Genomic DNA, 21,773 nt, shown 5'->3' with positions numbered 1-21,773 from the left:
TCACAGATATTTTCGACAATAAAATTACAGTATATCTCCCCGTGAACACTAAAAAGACCTATTATTCGCTATCATGACACTGAAGAAACTACATGAAAATAGGCACTTGTTTTCAGTTCTAAGCACTTCAAAACCTCAGCTTAGGAAAGCAATACTCAAATATGGTATTGACACTGATTTCATTAATCTAACATCTGAACTTTCTTTAAATTTGACCGAGGGTAACGTTCAACTGCCAGAAGTAGTTAAGCAACAGGCAAAGCAACATCGTTCCATTGTACGTACATTGGCCTCTAAAAAGAAAGGAAAGAATTTTAAAAGGAAACGACATGCTCAGGCGGGCGGTAGCTTTTTCACACTTTTACTGCCAATAATTGCAGGACTTGTAAACATTTTTCTGTAGAGAATGGCAAAACCCTATAAATTGACTCCAATAGAACTCGCTCTCTCACCCGTGGAACACTTTGAGAACAATCTGAGTAAATTCCTTGACAATGAAAATATTGAGGATGATAAAAAACTGCTTTTACTTCAAGATGCACTTCAACCGAGTGGACAAACACAAGTCCTATCGATCGAAGCCCACTGTCGGTATTGATCACGAAACAGAATCATCTTCTCATGAGTCTGCTGCTGCTGGAACACAATTGAAGAAGGAGGAATTGAATTCATTTGTATTTAAATTGTTAAATCTAAGCCCCAAAACATAGCTTGAAACAAGTAAACGACTCCTAGCCTATATCATGGAAAGTGTTTAAGATCCCATTCAAGTTGAGAGAAACGCAGCAGAGATTATTATTTAGGGCAAGAGCCATAATATACATGGTTTAATGTATGATGTGGTTACAAATCGTAAAAGACTATTATCATTTGACGCTCATCTATACAACTTTTTAAATATATTAAACTTCCCCAAAAGTCTTATTAGCAATAGACAAATTCTAAAAAAATTAAATGAACATGCATCATCATCATCAACATTGACAAAATTAAAATATGAAGAAGAAGAAGATTTTAAATCAATTTTGGAAAATACTAGCACACCACTGATAGCTAGACAAAAGCGAAGACGTATCAAGTCACCACCACCAACAGCCAGTATACAAAAGGGTAGCGGACGTTACACAACGTGTTTACATTCAAAATGGTTGAAGTTCTGAAAGGTGTTAATGAAAATATTGGTGAGGCGGGGAGTTTAAGTTCCCCCACCATTCTTTCCAAAGTCACTGGTGTTCGCACTAAAAGTGTACAAGACTATCTAAAAAATGAATCAAGTTACACTCTGCATAAAAATCATAGACTTCGTGCCAATCAATATCGAAAAACTAAAGCCTTTTACCCATTGAATATAATGCAAGCAGATCTCCTGACTCTAGATTAGCTTCAAAGACGTCACAATACACCGTACAAGTTCATTCTACTTGCAATCAGTTTTTTAAGTCGCTATGCATAAGCAATTCCATTGCGATCAAAGAGAGGTGTTGAAGTTGCTCAGGCCATTGAAAGTATTCTCGAACAGGATTCATATAAAAAAATTCAAACGGATCGCGGTAGTGAATTTGTTAATCCCCATGTTGCATAAGTACTAGAGAAATATTTTACACTACTCTATCATAGTCACAGTCCTATAAAGGCTGCATTGGCTGAACGATTGATAAAAACTATTCGACTTTTAATTTCAAGATATGTACACTGAAAAATATATCGACTTTTATTCATGATCGAGATAAAATCATGTTGATTTATAATATACGACCTCATCGATCATTGTTCAACTCTATACCAACGGAAGTTGATCGTTCTGATCATGATACAATTGACACCTTTCTTAAACAATATTTCAATGAAACAACTGTCAAGAAGAAAAATAAATTCAATGTTGGTGATACTGTTCGAATTAATAGGAAAACTAATTTTTTCGAAAAAGGGAATTACTTGTGGTGCACCGAACTTTTTAATGTGGCAAAAACCCTAGACACTAAACCCATAACTTATCGTCTGCGTGATACCAAAGATGAAGAGATTCTCGGTGGCTTTTATGACTATGAACTGCAAAAAGTTAAAAATGCTAGTGAAATCTATCAAATTGAATTTTTATTAAAGACACGTACTCGCAGGGGTGAGAAACATTTACTTGTTCGCTGGCTAGGATACAACTCTAATTTCGATTCTTGGATCGGTTTTGAAGATATTGACAATGCCCAATGATTTCTATGTAACTTTCATGTCCAACGTTTCCGATCCTCTCTACAACGACTTGAATACGACAAGTGATTTTTGGACAAAATTCTCCCCCGCTATCAAATTTAACGGTGCGTATGAAGTGGCTCTTGTTGAGTGTGTTCTCAAAAATACTTATGACATCCTGAGAAGGAATCGTGTGTATGATATAAGAGTTATACCATTCAATTGGACACTCTGTCGACTATGAATGGGTTGAAGCACTTAAATCTAGCGAATATCCACATGCCAAATTGAAATATATTGAATATGATAATATGGGAGATTTGTGTCGTACAATCAATAGAAAAATCTCATATCGTAGGAATGGTACATTCCATTTTAATTATTCATCGGAACATGATAGGATTTACATTTGCTCACCTGTTGACACTGAAATAATTATTCTCAGTGATAATCTGAGAGATGTTCTTGGCTTTAAACAGAATATGATCAATGGGAAAAATGCTGGCACCGTTTACGGGATGGATCAAGTTATTTTTGCTGATTATCCACCTGGTTTCGCCTCGGACTCTTGCATATTTCTCTATGCATCCTTTGTGGAAACGTGGAGAGTTGGTAATTCAAATGTCCCCCTCCTACGTGTTCTTGAACGAAAAACATCTCATGAACTTGTTCATCACTATAATATAAAGCATCTTCAGTATGTTCTTTTACACACATCATATATGGAACTCTGTCATTTAACATTAAAAAGTGAATTAGGTAATCCTCTAGCAATTACAAAAGGCTTAGCAGTGATTACATATCATTTTCGACCCATTTTCAGCGATAGCACAATCACCTAAAATGAACAATAGAAGAATTTCATTTGTCTGCCCCTATATTGATTGTTATGTTGGTACTTTGAGTCCACGTCAAATAGGCAATGGATTTGACAAATACAAGGGTCGTACTACAATTTCTGGCTATGGTCTTGGTAGCTGGTTTGCTAGGCTATTTCGTTCTGCACTACGCCTTGCCAGAAAACATCTTGTACCTGCTGCATAAAATTTTGCTGCCTCCACACAACAGGACAGGGGGTTGGGCAAGAATTTCAAGGAAAGCGTTATTGACAATATTAAGTCTTCAGCAAGAGCCGCTGGTGAGCAACTAAAATCTTGACAAAATGGGGAGGAATTGAAAAGGATGCGTATGCATTATTCACTCATCAGTCTCCACCCAGGCAGGAAGCAAAGGACATCAACAAGGACTTTGAGGAATAAAACAACGAAGGCCAATAAGCAGAAGAAGAAGAAAAAGAATTCGTTAGATCAAAGAAGGATTTCTTCTCTTAAGATGACTTATCTCCCCCACAAGGAATCATATCCATCAATCAGTTCCTCATTGAATCTATTCAATGCTGAAAATGTTGATGTCAGTGTCAAGTATGGCTACTATGAACAACTTCACCCCCAACAACCCCTCTCGGAGAATATATACTTTCAAATATTTTCCAATGAAGACTATTTCATTGATTTGTCATCAATGTTTATTGATTTAAATGTTGTGGTGAAGAAAAAGTCAGATAATACAACTCCAAATGCCGGCGATGGTCTCTCCTATGAAAACTGTATTCTACACAACCTATTCAAACAAATTGAAGTATTTATTAATGGGACATTGGTGGGCACTAGCAATAATTTATCAAAATATGCAAGCTACATACAATTTATGATGATGACGCCAAAGGCGTACAAAGAGTTGAGAGGACAATCATTAGGATATAAATATCGATCAGGTGTTGATACTGACGGTGAGTTGACTACTGCAGTGACCCAGGAGTATCATCTGGTTGGGAAATTAAATCATGAGATATTCAATATATCCCAATGGCTACCCCCCCAATGTCAAGATTGACATAAAGTTACAGATGGCACCATCGAATTCATTTTGAGAAAAACCCTTCCTGCAGCACCCGATGCAAATGTCATTGTCACATCGGCAATTCTCCACGTCCGAAAACAACAGGTTATGAGCTCTGTTGCATTGGCAGTGGAAAAGCTAAGAGCCAATGGTAACAACATTAAACTGCTTGTCCCCCATACAATCACCAATCAACGTCACATTGCCACCGGCTCTCGTAGCTAAAGCGATTCATAATTTATCAATGGAGAAATCCCATCAAAATTGGCTTTGGCCTTTGTGAAGAGTGGCAGTGCCGTTGGATCCTGGACTGAATCCCCCCATAATTTTAAATTTTTCGGTCTATCTAGTCTTGTGTGCAAAGTGAATGGTATTCCACTGTACACTCTATAATTTGACAAAAAATCCTATAGAACTCTGTACGAGTTGACCATGCAATCCCTAGATCATGACTCTCAACTATTTGAAAATGGAATAACCGATTCAATGTTTTCAAAAAATCATGGGGTTATTGTTTTGGATTTGTCTGACACACAGGATATGAGTATAGTACGAACAGGGAATGTACGTTTAGAGTGTACATTTGCCGGTGCTCTGACTGAGAGTATAACGCTAATATCACTGAGTCAATTTGAAACCTATTGGGAAATCACACCCGACGGCAGTGTTCTACAAGACCTAGCACCATGAACACAAACCAAATAATAAACGTATTTAGTATGGATCCATACATGTCCCAGTACAAGTCCTATTGCATACCTTTGGACTTCATTGAAAAAATTCCAAGTGTTAACAATACCCTAATCATTGTTAATAGCAGTCCATCGACTTTGAAGACCGGTCATTGGCTATGCATCTTTCAAACAGCGAAGAATATTCAATTTTTTGATCCTCTTGGCCTATCGTATAAATTCTACACTCCATACATCAGCAACTTTATTGAAAGCAGTGGGAAAACCATTATTCAAAATCAACGAAGAGTACAGGATTTAACGACTAAGACATGTGGCTTTCATGCACTACTCTTTTTCATGTTCAGATGTCGTGGCTACACCTACAAGTAGTTTCTCAACATCTACGTTGACTTACCTCGATTGAACGACTTTCTAGTGGAGAATATACTTATGAGTGTATTTAATATTGATTTTAGTGCCCTAAGAATAAAATGTTCTAAAAATGTATGTGAAATTGTTTATTAATAAAAAAAGCTTTATATACATGATAAAACGACTTTTCTACTCCTTAGATTTCATCCACTACTAGGTATTTGTCGACAACAACTAGTGCAGGTAGATTATCTGAATTCACAGTGTACTGATCCTGATGTACTGCAATGTCAGGGTCACATTTTCTACAGTAGAGTGTGACTTCGCTCTTGTCATATCTCTTTGTATAGTCAATGATACTATTCTCATTCATTCTATAGAATTCACATGTTTCAATTTGCTTATTTGGAGCAATTTCATAAACAGTGTCCTCAAGTGTCGAATCACATTCCGTCACAGCCAGATAAAAATCAGTGGGCTTATAATCATAACATCCATTGTCTTCACAGCAATGACGTAGAAACCATATTCTTTTGTTGTTCCAACAGTTGAATCATTGACCCGGTTCCTCCTCCCAGAACAATCTAAAACCACGACGATACCAATCTCGTAGCAATAAACTAAAATCACAGTTAGGATTCTTTCCAATCATACCGGGATATGTACTCTCCCACTGCTTGCATTTATCATAATGACAATTGGAGCATAGGTGGCCTCTAGGATGAGAGTCACACACCTCTTCAAGACAGGAATTACAACATTTAATTTGTACAGCATATCCTCTATGCAATTTACACGGGTGGCATAATCTACACTTTTCATCATACTCATCAATCATTGTACAATTCTCACATGGTGACCAGCTGCCCAGTGTGTACATACATAACGGACATGTATGGAACATTTTGTTGTGTGTTGACACTCTCACTGCCACAATGAAACTGAGCTAGCAACATCAAAAATTTTCTGAGATAGAGAGAGAGAGAGAGGAGTAAATCATCCTTGAGCACCATCTTTCTCATGAAAAAAAGTCCTAAATTTCTAAACTAATGTTTAAAAGCATATCCACAATATCATTTTGCCGTGTCGTGATCAATATATCATTAAATTGTGTAAATACATTTGGACCACGACGTAGAAGCTTCATACAGTAGTCTAATAATGGAAAATCAGTTTTCATTATATCAACAAGGATTCCACGATAAAATATCTTCCTTTGAATAGACAGCTCTAGAAAATTATCTTCTAGAACCAAACGTTTTTCAATAATAGCTAGATTCCTCATGATTCGCTCTTTCTCGAATCTATCCATTTTTTAGAGGCCTAACTCTCTTACAACCAAATTCAGACTAACCAGAATTTTTTTTTCTACTATAAAAAATATACGCTAGTCTACTATAGAAAGAAAAAAAACCATTGATTTAGAAACAATTTTTATTGAACATAATTACAATAATATTCACTGATGCATTTTGTTCTCATCAATATATTTCGATAGGACATCTAATGCTGACCGAAGTTTATTTATATGGAGAATATTCACTTTTCCAGCAAAATATAGCTGCTCCTCTTGTTTAAATTTGCTTAATGATATCATGTATCTAGCATACATAGTGCCCCATTCAAGAAATAGTCTACAGCCAACCGTTATTGCAACAGCTAAATTGGGTACTCGTATATCATTGCTGCTGTTGTCGGCTCCATCATTAATCTCCAATAATGTAAATGCACCACTCATTTTTTCTCTACTAATATCTTCTCAAATAAACTATTCTCTTTGAATTCAATTCTCTTACTAATATGAATTGTAAAGAAAACTATTCCTTTTATTCAAATCCCAATCACCAATCAAGTTATACTCACTCTCTTTGAAAAGGTGTATATGCCCTGTAGAAATGTTTACCTATATGTCTCGTAGAAGTATTAGGCCATGTGAGGGAGCTCTGAATCTCTTTGAAAAGGTGTAGAGGGGCATTAGAATTCCATATGGCTGTTAGAGTTCCTTGCTATAGGGGTATCAGAATTTCTTGCTATAGGGGCATCAGAAGTATATGGTTACATACTACTTACAACCCATCCCCTCTTCCACAACCCTCAGGGTAAGGTTTGTAAGTTATGCCCTCGGAGCATGTAAGGTTTTTATAGAAAGCGATTTTTTAAAGCATCAAAAAGGGCTCATTCAATTCGAAATTGAAAGGGCTAGTGCCCTTTTAATAGTTGAAAGTGGTTGAAGGGCAACTAACCCCCCTCTCATGGCCAACAGTTCCCCAAATACATCCAATCAAAATTTTGAGATATTCATTTTGTTCAACGTAGGCGAAATTTGTGGAAATTGGGTCTTTTAGAATGATAACCCCATCAGAGCCCTCAGTGCAAGGGTTGTAAGCTATGCCCTGGGGCACATAAGGTGTATATAGAAAGTTGTTGTAGAAACTTCAAAAGGGGCTCATTTAATTGGAAATTGAAATTGCCCTTTTTAATAGTCGAAAGTAATTGGAGAGTAATTAACCCCCCTCTAACTCCCACAATTTCCCAAAACACATTCAATCAAAGTTTAGAGATAGCCATTTTGTTCAACGTAGTTGAAAATTCTGGAAATTATGTATTTAAGGATGAGAAACCCCCCAGAGTCCCCATGGAAAAGGTTGTAGCTTATGCCATCGTTTTTGTTTTCGATGTGGACCACATCGAAAGAGCTAGGGCCATTTTAATAGTTGAAAGTGATTAAAGAGCGACTACCGCCCCTTTCACACCCACCATTTCCCAAAACACATCCAATCAAAATTTGGAGATAGCCATTTTGTTTAACGTAGTTGAAAGTTCTGGAAATTCGGTCTTAGAAGATGGCAACCACCCTAACAGACGTTAGGGTAAGGGTTGTAATTTATGCCCTGGGGGCATATAAGGTGATTATAGAAAGCGTTGTCTTTTCCAAAAGTGCTCATTCGATTGGAAACCGAAAGGCCTAGTGCTCTTTTCAATAGTTGAAAGTGATTGGAAGGCTTGACATTTTTATAGTAAAGATCGATGAGGGTATAATGTATTATTTTTTGTTGTTGTTGTTGTTCAGATCAGGGCACTTCGTATCGAAGGCGTTGTCGTGGGTACTTTGAAAAGGGCTCATGCTATTGAAAATAAAAAGGGCTGATGCCCTTTTTAATACTTGAAACTGATTGGAGGGCAACTAATCCCCCTTCCACTCCCACCCTCCCACGCCCACCCTTTCATTTGCCTACCCTCCCATTTGCCGATTATATTTAAAAACTAAATTTTGCCTTAAGATTAAATCAAAATGCACTGTGATAATGCTAATTCCCAATAATGCATCTCAGCAATCCCAAGAACGACTGAGGGCATTATGTTCAAACTTTCGGGCTACCTCTGCTCTTAAAATTTAACCAAATCAAAATAGCGTAAGTGTATCCAAGCTATCAAAGAAAGTAAACAGATTTTTTTGCGAATGGTATCAGTTTTTCCATTTCAGGTCAACAAGAGGAGGTATAAAATTTAATTAAACAGTACTATCTGTGACCAGATTTTTAAAAGGGCGTATGTATTTAAAATTTGGTGAAAATCTTTCTCCAGCATACAAATAGCAGGCCAAACTATAAAGTCTTAAAAAAGAAAAGATTTAAAGTATTGTTTTCTTTTTCCCTGAAAAGACTATGTCAATATAAAACGAACATAAATTAATTCAAAAAACTTTTTCCACAAAATAAGTTTTTCAAAGAAAAGTAAAGAGCTTAAATAAACAAAAAATTAGTAAAAATAAATTAAAATAATCTACCAAGCGTGAAACTACCACAAATCAGCATTGATAAATAAATGAAACCCAAAATGAACAGAAATTACAATAAATAACTGAGTCAAACTCAAAACGAGCAGAAATTAACATAAGTCGGGTGCAAAACCCCTATGCCTTCCCAAGGCCAGAACAAAATTTGCACTTTACTGAAAAAAATCTAATGTTTTTACTTTTATAACTTTAATAAATCAATAATATTAACAATTTGGTTACTAAATATCAGTATATGTATATTAAACTGACAATGCACATTCATTTGTATTTTTTCAGTAAAGTGCAAATTTTGTTCTGGCCTTGGGAAGGCATAGAAGTTTTGCGGCCAACTTACGTTAGTTGGTGTTTGACATGGTTATTTATTGTAATTTTTGTTTATTTTGGGTTTAATTTATTTTTTAATTCTGATTTGTGGTAGTTTCACTCTTGGTAGATTATTTGATTTTATTTTTGCTCATTTTTTGTTTAATGGAGTTCTTTACTTTTCTTTTAAAAACTTATTTTGTGGAAAAAGTTTTTTTTAATTAATGTCTTTAAACGAGCAACAGTGTATATACGAATTTATTTATATATGTATAAATTTTCTTCTTGAAAACGGCTCCATTTTTTTAAAACTTGCCTCTGGGATTTTCTGGGTAAAAAAATAACCTAGATTGGTCACAAGTTTGACAAAGTTCCTCTAAAGCCTTATTTAAAAACAAACTCAATATGAGACGCCATTTTTATATACATCTCAAGAGCAAAAACTTACTTCATTTTCCCCCCCGCAGTGGCCGCATCGGTTTATTATCTGTGATACATGCACAATTACACAAAATGACAAACTTCTCTGAACAGCTAAAGAAAAGGGCACAAAAAACAAACCGCAAAAATCACATTGAATTCCAAACAAAAAATGTTACATAGCGAAATATGTGGTTTGAAGTCAAAGCAAAGTTATTATCAAACAGTTCGTCGTAACGAAGTGTAAGTAAGGAGCGTACCGGCTCAATGGTAACCGAAACTCTAAAAAACGGAAACTCTAATTTTGATACCACTAGATAAATCAAAAGAATCAGATTTTCATTCTGATTTCAAATATATAAGTTTCATCAAGTTTAATCTCACCTATCAAAAGTTACAAGCATGAGAAAATTTGGCTGGTTTTCGAAAAAAGGGGGAAAGACCCCCTAAAAGGGTCGGGGGTTATATAGGAGGATCTTTTTCATGAAGGAAGTTTTCGTGGGGGAAGGGACATTGCTATGAAAGGGGTGCCGGATTTCCCATCATTATTTAAAAAAAAATCAGAAATTAAATATAAAAAAAAACAAGTTTTTCAACTGAAAGTAAGGAGCAACATCAAAACTTAAAACGGAAAAAAAAATATTAGCTATATGATTGGGTTCACCTTCTAGTCAATGCCTCGCTCTTTAAGTCAAAGATTTTTTAGTGCTTTCATAAGAGCTATTTATTCTAATTAACGGCCTTTGTGATTAAGGGGTCATTTTTTAAAGAATTGGAACAAAATTTGAACTTTGGCTTAAAGAGCAAGGTATTGACTAGGGAGCAAAACCCCTAATATACGTATTAAAAATATATGAATATAGAAGTTCGTTACGTAAGTTAATTCGTAAGCTACGTATATTTATTACTAATAAAAACGTTCTTAAATAAAATTAAACAACTTTTGCGAAAGCCATTTAACCAAAAAAAGTAAAATTAATATACAAATTTTGTTTTAATTATTCATGTACAGTGAGCCAAAATCAAAACCTGCATTAATTAAAAAACGTTCACAAATGAAATAAAAAAAAACTTTTTTTTAACTGAAAGTAAGGAACGACGTTAAAACTTAAAACGAACAGAAATTGTTCCGTCATGAAAGGGGCTGTCCCCTCCTCAATGCCTCGCTCTTTACGCTAAAGTTTGACTTTCTCACAACTCAATTTTTTTTTTAAACAATAAAATCTTGTTTTAATTGCAAATTTTTTTAATTAACTTTAACAAAATTCACACCATCAGATCCAGCTTATCAACGAACATTATTAAAGAAGCTTCAAATTCCTATCTGCAAAAATATGTAATTTTGCATTTTTAATTAACTTTAACGAAAATTACACCATCACATTCAGCTTATCAGAGAACCCTATTAAAGAAGTTTCACGCTCCTATCTACAAAAAGGTGGAAATTTGCATTTTTTGCTCGAAGAAAGATCACAATGCGTGCCCTCCAAAAAATGGAGGGCAACTAGGCCCCCTCCCACGCTCATATTTTTCTCAATGTCACCCAATTAAAATTTTGAGATAGCCATTTTGTTCAGCATAGTTGAAAATCTAATAAATATGTCTTTTAGGATGACTTAATTCCCCACAGTTCCCAGGGGAAGGGCTGCAAGATATAAACTTTACCAATTGCTTACATATTGTATTGGTTATTGGGAAGTATACAGACATTTTCAGGAAGGATTTTTTTCTGGTGGGGGGCTGGAGGAGGGGTTACTCGGGAGAATGTTTCCGTGGAGGATTTTTCTTTGGGGTAAGGGATATTTCTATGAAGGGTGCGCCGGATTTCCAAGCATTATTTAAAAAACGATCAGAAATTAAATTAAAAAAAACAAGTTTTTTCAACTGAAAGTAAGAAACAAGATTAGAACCTAAAATAAACAGAAATTATTACGTATATGAGGGGGTTCTCCCCCAAGTCAATACCTCGCTCTTTACGCTACAGTTTTTTTAGTGCTTTCAAAAGAGCTTTCTATGCCAATTAAACGGCCTTTGTGACTCAGGGGTTTGTGAATTAAATTTTTTTTCAACTTTTAACGTAAACTGCGTGGTATTGACTAAGGGGAGAACCCCCTCATATACGTAAAAAAACAACAAAAAAACAAGCGATACGGCTGAATAGTAATCGAAACTCTTAAAAACGAAATTTTGATGTCAATAAATGCATCAAAAGAATGGGCTTATAATGCTGATTCTAAATATATAAATTTTATTAAGTTTAGCATTACTCATCAAAGGCTACGAGCCTGAGAAAATTTACCTGATTTTTTAAAGAGGGAGGAAACATCCCCTACAAGTGAAAGAATTTTAATAAAAATCCCACCGTCATCTTCAGCGTATCAGAGAACCCTATTACATAGGTTTCAAGCTCATATCTGCAAAAATCTGCAACTATATCTGCAACGTATTTTTTGTCAGAAGTAAAATATACGAATAATTTTTAAATATACGAGTAAAATTTTATATATATATACGTTTTATATATAAAATTATATACAAAATAAGTATATACAAAAAATTATATACAAAAAAGTATATATAAAATTTATATATATATATATATATATAAATTTTATATATAATTTGATATATATATTTTTATATATTATATAAATATATATTTTATATATATATTTTATGTATATATAATTTTTAAATATACGAGTAAAACTCGTAAATATACGAGTGAAATATAAGAGTAAAATTTTTATACAAATTTTGTTTACTTATTCAATGACGGTGAGCCAAAATAAAAGCTGCATTAACTAAAAAACGATCAGAAATTAAATAAAAAAACAAGTTTTTTAAACTGAAAGTAAGGAGCGACATAAAACTTAAAACGAACAGAAATTATTCCGTATATGAAAGGGGCTGTCCCCTCCTCAACGCCTCGCTCTTTACGCTAAAGTTTAACTCTGTCTCACAACTTTGTTTTTTAAAACAATAAAAAACTTTAGCGTAAAGAGTGAGGCGTTGAGGAGGGTACAGCCCCTTTCATATACGGAATAATTTCTGTTCGTTTTAAGTTTTAATGTCGCTCCTTACTTTCAGTTTAAAAAACTTGTTTTTTTTATTAATAGAATGAAGGAACGTGTCAGTCTAGTGTGCGTGAACGGTTAGAGGACAAAGCAAAATTACAATAGAATGAAGGAACCTGTTAGTTTAGTGTGTGTGAGTCTGTGATTGATAAACAGGAAGGGAAAATTAATTAAAAAGCTCACATTGATTATCCAGAAATGAAGTACCTTTGGTGATTTTTTTTATTTTGAACATTTTGGTTTTCAAAATCGCTACATCTTGTCTAAGTAAAATGTTCTAGCTTCGAGGCTACAAATTTTAGAAACTAAATAATTTTGGAGATTGGTAGAAATTCGATAATTTCGGAGACCACACTGCCATTCCATGAATATAAAATAAAAGTTCAAAATAATGATAAAATTCTTTTTAATAGACAGTGTATAGAAATTTACCAAAATACCAGATATTTCGGTTACATATGCAGTGAGCGTCATCAGTAGTAAAACTAAACTTAAAAAGGGCACTAGAACTCCTAATTTCCGTCCGAATAAGCCCTCTCACGATGTTATAGGACCAATGTATCGATAAGATCACCCCTAGAAAAAAAATTAAACATGCATTCGTGATCTTTCTTTTTCTGGCAAATAACACAAAATTCCACATTTTTGCAGATAGGAGCTTGATATCTCTACAGTAGGGTTTTCTGATATGCTGAATGTGATGGTGTGATTTTCATTAAGATTCTGTAATTTTTAGGGGGTGTTTCCACCATTTTTGGAAAATAAGGCAAATATTTTCTTAACTTTTGATGGATAAGGCTAAACTTGATGAAACTTATATACCTGAAATCAGCATAAAAACTCGATTCTTTTGATGTATCTATTGGTATCAAAATTCCGTTCTTTAGAAGTTCGGTTACTATTGAGCCGGGGCGCTCCTTACTTACAGTTCGTTACCACGAACTGTTTGATAAGTCTACACAAGGAACGTTTTCGCGGATGCTCATCAACCACGGTAAATAGTAAACAATGATACTGCAGGTAAAAACAAAATAATGTGTTCACAGTGTTTGGAGATTAATTTGTATGCACCTAATTTTAGAAGTTATATGTTATATAACCCACGATATACTTATAGTTGCAGGTGCTGCTTCGCAACTGTGACCCATGGGTTACAATTGCTGTAATACTCCCAGTGGCTTAGCACCGAAGACCTTATGCTCTGTACTTATACATATGTATTTCATTATTTTAATTTCAAAGCTTTCACAGAATTATTCATTCATATCCTCCTTTACATGTGGGTATAATGCTACTCAAGTGTGTCTCAAAGTGAAAATTGCTTGGGATTACTTTTTTTATACACTTTCGACTACATGCTCGTCTCTGGTTGCTAGTGCTCTGCAGTGTGTTTGCTTCTCATATGGTGAAATCTCGCCTAATAGAGAGAGGTACAGCCGCCGAGGTTTATATAAACTTTACCATATTTTTTGTTCTCCTACAATTCTTTTTCTTTATGGTTTGCAGCCTTATGGTTGCGACCCTCTAGTTCTGCTTGACAACATCGCTAAGGACCTGAGGACCAATATTCCAAGGAATATATGAGTAGAGGGAGAGATACCAGCACTAAACTTACAAGTGACCTACTTTCTAGGGTGACGCAACCCGCTAAGTCGATACACCAGGACATGATCATTGACCTACAATGAAGTACCGTTTGAAAAGTGTTGTTTATATAAAAAGTTGATACTAATAAAGTTGTAGATGCAAAAAAGAATTTTAATAAAGGAATTTAGAACATTCCTTAGAAATCAACTAGTGAGATGATTATGAGTATGAACCATCAAGACTGCAACCACCAAGGACCTCAACCTCCAAGAATCCCCTCTCCCCAACCTCCAAGGCCCCTTCCTTCCATTCCAACTTTTTTTTACACCCCCCAATTTTACCATCGCTGTCAATATAAGGAGCCATATGCAAGAAGACGAAGACACAATTTTTACTCTGATAATATTTAAGATATAGAATGAATGGATTGCAAAAAACATGAAAATAGAACTACTACTAGCAACTCACTGTAAAACAAAGCCACCTGAGGTAAATACAGATAAATTTATCAAGAAAATATCTGAAAATGTTTAAGGTATAGTGTGAATAGCTTGCAAAAAACAGGATATTACTACTAGTACTAACAACTTACTGTACTAGCAAGCCATCGGAGGTCATTAAAGGTACGTTTTATCAAGAAAAGATTAGAAAATTTAACGGTTATAGAGAATGGCATGCAAAAACATGAAATACTACTACTACTACTGGCTACTCGCTGCATCATAAGGACACCTGAGGCCAATACAGCTACGTTTTATCAAGAAAATATCTGAAAATGTTTAAGGTATAGCATAAATAGCTTTAAAAAAAACCTGATATTACTACTAGTACTAAGAACTTACTGTACTACTAAGCCATCTGGGGTCAACAAAAGTAAGGTTTATCAAGAAATTATTAGAAAAATCATAAATTATAGTCTTAATGGCATACACAAACATGAAAAACTACTACTACTACTAGCAACTCGCTGCATCATAAGGACACCTGAGACCAATACAGCAACGTTTTATCAAGAAAATATCTGAAAATGTTTAGTGTACAGTACAAAAGGCTTGCAACAACATGAAAAAAGAACTATACGCTATGCTTCCTCATAGACAGGATGCGGTTTTCCCTGTGGTACTCTATGGCCGATTATCGACACCACACGGATATATAATTTGAGAACTAAAGCTACATCAAACAACAGCATAGCAGATTATAACATGGATCAAAGTGCAGAGTTAGAATTATCTTTTTATTGTGAGCGTGCTATTTGTAATGAACACTATCATGACTTCAGTAATTTGTATGAGAGTAATGCAGCAAATTTAGAAATCATGGGAAATGAAATAGAAAACATCAATTTATGTGAAATGAGAAGGAGAATCTTTGATGAAATACTGAGAAAAAGGGTAGGCTCATCAGTTTTTGCAGTGGAAGAGAGTGACAATTATCAGAAGAAACAATATAGACAATGAACATCCTCTCCATTACAAGGAAGATCAGGAGCACAGGGAAGCTATCACAAAAGGAGGTATGATATTGCAGAAAAGAAAGATATAAAGAAGAGACAAAGACAAGATGAATATCTCTACAGAGGGCACTATCATGAAAGAACACAATGAATTATCTTATGATGCAGATTCAGAATGTATAAAGTTGTTCAATAAAGTTAATAATGTATAATAATGTATGAAACATATTTTTATATTAATATTCCACATGTCATTACCTCATTAAAAATAAACTATACATTACTTTGTTATATTTCCATTATTTTAGAGTACGCTACCACCACAAACGATTTGAATATTAAAAAGATGGAGATATATGATATTAACAAACATGTAATATTTTACAAGCTAAGCCAAGTAACAATTTTCATGTTTCTTGCATAGTTTTAAGTTCTGGAAATCAGGAGTTTCGTAACAATTTCCATGTTTCATTTACATGCAATAGACCCCGAGAGTCTTATTACTCCTCCCCACAATGAATTCAGATGGTTTTAGGACTCCTCCCCTTAGTCATAAGTATTTCTAACCTTGAGCAAAGATATAAAAGTTTGATGAAGTACTTCTCTGCTCAAATATTACATTAATATCCTCCAGAATGAATGGACTATATGACACAGAATTTATTGGTTTGAAAAAAATCATCCTGTTTTGTTATATTTGAATGTGCATTTTTATTATTGTAAATGGAACTCCAATAAATTGACTATTATCATTGGATGGTGAACTATAACTTGTTTGGTTAGGATAAAAGCTTATGGAGTACTAGATTACGCCATATAAACAGACTGGGATTCTACGATAGAGTGATTACTTCATACAATAAAAGTGGTCGGGAACTGAAAAATGTTCAGGAAGAAGTCAGTGAAATTTGCAGCTTGTTCAGGGTTGAAGCACTATATGTAAAAGGTAATGTACCTACACATAAAGTTTTAATCCGAAAATGTGATCCTAGGATTCCTTTTTTCAATTTAGAAACATTTCAGTGTCCTAAGTTTGAAGGGGCTTATCACCATCCTGAAGAGGAGGTTAGGTTCTTCGCGCAGATATTACCTAAGGACATACCTAATGGTGATAAATGCATAGGACATGGTAAAAAGTATTCTATATCATGGGATCCTCATCTGTCGATGTTTAACAGTGAACTTTAAGTATTATTTTTATGTAAATATTTGTTTTTTAAAAATCTTTTTTAATATGTTTAAGCAATAAATATCTTAAGCCTTACCAGTCGTTATTCTTTAGAATAGTTCATCGCCAATAAAAATATACTTTCAGATTCAGCATGTCAGGGATCACACTTTCAGGTTCAGGATGTTGGAGAACCCTAAATGGTCATCCCTAAAAAGGTAAGTTAAACCTAAAAGGTTAAAGAATTTCTCTGAAATTACACTTTCAGATCCAGCATATCGGAGAAGTCTATCATTACTTTTCAACTTTATGTATATCCCAACACCAAATTTTCGCAATGAAAAAGAAATAAGTTACAGATCAATTCTAATTTTTTTCGAAAGAAAATAAAAAGGTTCCATTTCAGTCCCGATTTTTCTCAAAGAGATGAAAAATTTAAAGTTCAGTTCCAGATTTTTATAGAAAATAGAAAATATTATACCTTGATTGTGAATATTCACCATGAAGATAAGGAGCTCCACTTTAATTCTGAGTTTTCTCAGAGAACTACAAAAATGTTCAAATTCTCTTCTGAATTTTCTTAAAGAACAGAGAAGTACTGAGAAGTACCTGAGCAAAAAAGTACTTAATCAAACTTTTATATCTTTGCTCAAGGTTAGAAATACTTATGACTAAGGGAAGGAGTCCTAAAACCATCTGAATTCACTGGGTGGGAGAGTCATAAGACCCATAGAATTCATTGTGGGGAGGAGTCATAAGACTCTCGATGTCTATTGTATGCAAATGAAACATCTCCTAATTTCCAGAACTTAAAACTATGTAAGAAACATGAAAATTGCTACGTAACTTAGCTTGTAAAATATTACATGATTGTTAATATCGTATATCCATCTTTTTAATAGGTATTCTAAGCGGTTGTGGTGGTAGCGTACTCTGAAATAATGAAAATATAACAAAGTAATGTATAGTATATTTTCAATGAGGTAATGACATGTAGAATATTAATATAAAATATGTTTCATACATTATTATACATTATTAACTTTATTGAACAAATTTATACATTCTGAATCTCCATCATAAAATAATTCATCGTGTTCTCTCATGATAGTACCCCCTGTAGAGATATCCATCTTGTCTTTGTCTTTTCTGCTATATCTTTCTTTTCTGCTATATCATACCTCCTTTTGTGAGAGTTTCCCTGTGCTTTCTAATCTTCCTTGTAATGGAGAGAATGTCCATTGTCTGTATTGTTTCTTGTAATAATTGTCAGTCTCTTCCACTGCAGCAACTGATGAGCCTACCCTTTTTCTCACCATTTCATCAAAGATTCTCCTTCTCATTTCACGTAGATTGAGCTCTTTTATTTCATTTCCCATGATTTCTAAATTTGCTGCGTTACTCTCAAACGAATTACTGAAGTCATGATAGTGGCCATTACATATAGCACCCGCACAATAAAAAGATATTTCTAACTCTACACTTTGATCCATTTTATAATCTGCAGTGTTGTTGTTTGATGTAACTCTAGTTCTCAAATAATACATCCGTGTGGTGTCGATAATCGGCCATAGAGTACGACAGGGAAAACCATATCGTGTCTATGAGGAAGCATAGCGTATAGTTCGTTTTTCATGTTTTGCAAGTCTTTTGAACAATACATTAAACATTCTTAGATATTTTTTTTTATAAAACGTAGCTGTATTGGCCTCAGGTGTCCTTATGATGCGGCGAGTTGCTAGTAGTAGTAGTAGTAGTATTAAATGTTTTTGCATGCCATTCATACTATAATCTTTAAATTTTCTAATATTATCTTGATACAACATACCTTTGTTGACCTCAGATGGCTTAGTAGTGTAGTAAGTTGTTAGTACTAGTAGTATTCTCAGTTTTTTTGCAAGCTGTTCATGCTATACCTTAAACATTTTCAGATATTTTCTTGATATAACGTAGCTGTATTGGCCTCAGGTGTCCTTGTGATGCAGCGAGTTTCTAGTAGTAGTAGTAGTAGTATTTCACGTTTTTGCATGCCATTCATACTATAATCTTTTAAGTTTCTAATATTTTCTTGGTAAAACATACCTTTGTTGAACTCAGATGGCTTAGTACGGCATTAAGTTGTTAGTACTAGTAGTATTATCAGGTTTTTTGCAAGCTATTCATACTATACCTTAAAGATTCTCTGATATTTTCTTGATAAATGTATCTGTATTGACCCCAGGTGGCTTTATATCTCGTTGAGTTTTCAGTAGTACTTCTTTTTTGATGTTTTTGCAAGCTATTTGTACAATACCTTAAACATTTTCAAATGTCTTCTTGATAAACCGTAGCTGTATTGGCCTCAGGTGTCCTTATGATGCAGCGAGTTGCTAGTAGTAGTAGTAGTATTTCATATTTCTGCATGCAATTCATACTATAACCTTTGAATTTTCGAATTTTTTCTTGATAAAACGTACCTTTGTTGACCTCAAGTGGCTTAGTAGTGCAGTAAGTTGTTAGTACTAGTAGTATTATCATGTTTTTTTTCAAATTATTCATACTATAGCTTAAACATTTTTAGATATTTTCTTGATAAATGTATCTGTATTGACCTCATTTGGCTTTATGTTACAGTAAGTTGCTAGTAGTAGTTCAATTTTCATGTTTTTTGCAATCCATTCATTCTATATCTTAAATATTTTCAGAGTAAAAATTGTGTCTTCACCCTCTTGCATGTTGGTCTTTGTATTGACAGCGATGGTAAATCGCTAAACGTTTCCATAGATTGATACCAATGATTTTATTCTAACATTTACGGCAAGTTACCTAAAACTTATCTTCCTCTCAGATTTACCACAACTGGTATGCACTTTTAACTCTATTTTATCCCCTTCATACAATCCATTTAAAAATTAAGAATAATACTGAGGTTTGTTTCACCACTATGAAAATGATATAACTTTTTATCATTATTAGTTATCGCTAATAATGCAATCACTTCTTGACGAGATGCAAAAATGTACCCAATGAGCCCTAGAATCATCCCCGACTTCCCAAAAAAATATTAAAGTTTTGTAAGTCGCCTACATTGTTTGGTATTTTCACTAGCTAATTTTGAAAAAGAATGGCATAAGAATGTACCCAATCAGCCCTTGAATCATCCCCCACCTCCCTAAAAAATATAAAAGTTTTCATAAGTTGCCTGCATTGTTTAATATTTTTACTAGCTAATTTTGAAAAGAGCTTTGTTTCACCCCTAAGAAAATTATATAAATTTGTATCATTATTCGATACCGCTAATAATGCAATCACTTCTGGACGAGATGCAAAAATGTACCCAAATGAGCCCTTGAATCATCCCCCACCTCCCTAGAAAATATTAAAGTTTTCATAAGCCGCCTACATTGTTTAATATTTTTACTAGCTAATTTTAAAAAAGAAGGGCATAAGAATATACCCAATAAGCCCTTGAATCATCCCCCACCTCCCTATATAATATTAAAGTTTTCATAAGTTGCCTACATTGTTTAATATTTTTACTAGCTAATTTTGAAAAGAGCTTTGTTTCACCCCTAAGAAAATGATATAACTTCTTATCATTATTAGATACCGCTAATAATGTAACCAATTCTGGTGGAAATAAGCAAAACAGTTTCACATGACGCCCGGACTATAGGAACAAAGAACTTTTCAACGTTTCGCGAACGTCTGCAAACTGTTTCTAGCCAACTAATTTAACAGATCGGTCAAAAATGTGCTTTGAAAATAGTTGCTTTCGTTGTGTATTAATTTTTATAGTGACGGTAATGTCTTTTAATAGTGATTTTAATGCTGGATGTTTGCATGAATAGCTGAAGCATCTAAGGTTAGTAAATAGAAAAGTCATAATGAGGAAACATTTTAGGCCATGGGGGAACCTTTAAAAAAAAGGATAAAATTCTAAATTGTCATATTTCATAATGTTAGGCAAAAAGTATCGGAGTTGGATGTTCAAAGTATCTGGTCGTCTAAGTCCCGAAAGATAAGGTCAGAGATGACGTTCTGATTAACTTTTTTCTTATACATTTTTAACTCTTAATGGAGCCTCTATATTAAAAATTGGATGGTGTAAAAAAAAATTTGGAATGGAGGGAAGAGGGTCTTGGAGGTTAGGGAGAGGGGACCATTGGAGGTTGGGGTCCTCGGTGGTTGCAGTATTGATGTTTCATACTCATAATCGTCTCACTAGTTTATTTCTAAGAATTTCTAAGGATTGTTCTGAATTTCTTTATTAAAATTCTTTTTTGGCATCTACAACTTTATTAGTATCAACTTTTTATATTGACAACACTGTTCAAATGGTACTTCATTGGAGCTCAATGATCATGTCCTGGTTGTATTCACTGAGCGGGTTGCGTCACCCTCAAAAGTAGGTCACTTGTAATTTTAGTGCTGGTATCTCTCTCTCTACTGATATGTGCCAGTGACCCCCTCACGTATTTTTTTCCAGATTAGAGATTTATAAAAATTGTTATGTTATTTATGTTGTGTTTTTCTTATTATTTCCTTGTGGATAATATTATTTGTTTTTTTTCTTTTTTACTCCGCATTTATTTTATATTGCAGGTTATAAATAAACTTACTTACTTACTATTAAAATAATTTACTAAAAGAGAGAAGTTGATGGCTTCATCCTGGCTATCTATTTTCCAGAATGCCCTCTTTCTCCCTATTCATTAAGAAGGAAATTGAATGTTCTAAATAATTTGATTATCACGCCTCAAGTGGTCTGGTTTCCAACTCCCTAAATAAGTTACACGATTCAGAGACACTTTAAATGGTGCTTACAAGTCAGGGTTTTAGCCAATGTTTT

This window comes from Artemia sp. Qi Xiang Cuo, chromosome 7, assembly GCF_049724085.1.
Source record: "Artemia sp. Qi Xiang Cuo chromosome 7, ASM4972408v1, whole genome shotgun sequence".
Classification (NCBI taxonomy): Eukaryota; Metazoa; Arthropoda; class Branchiopoda; order Anostraca; family Artemiidae; genus Artemia; species Artemia sp. Qi Xiang Cuo.
Note: the sequence above shows the minus strand (reverse complement) of the source record.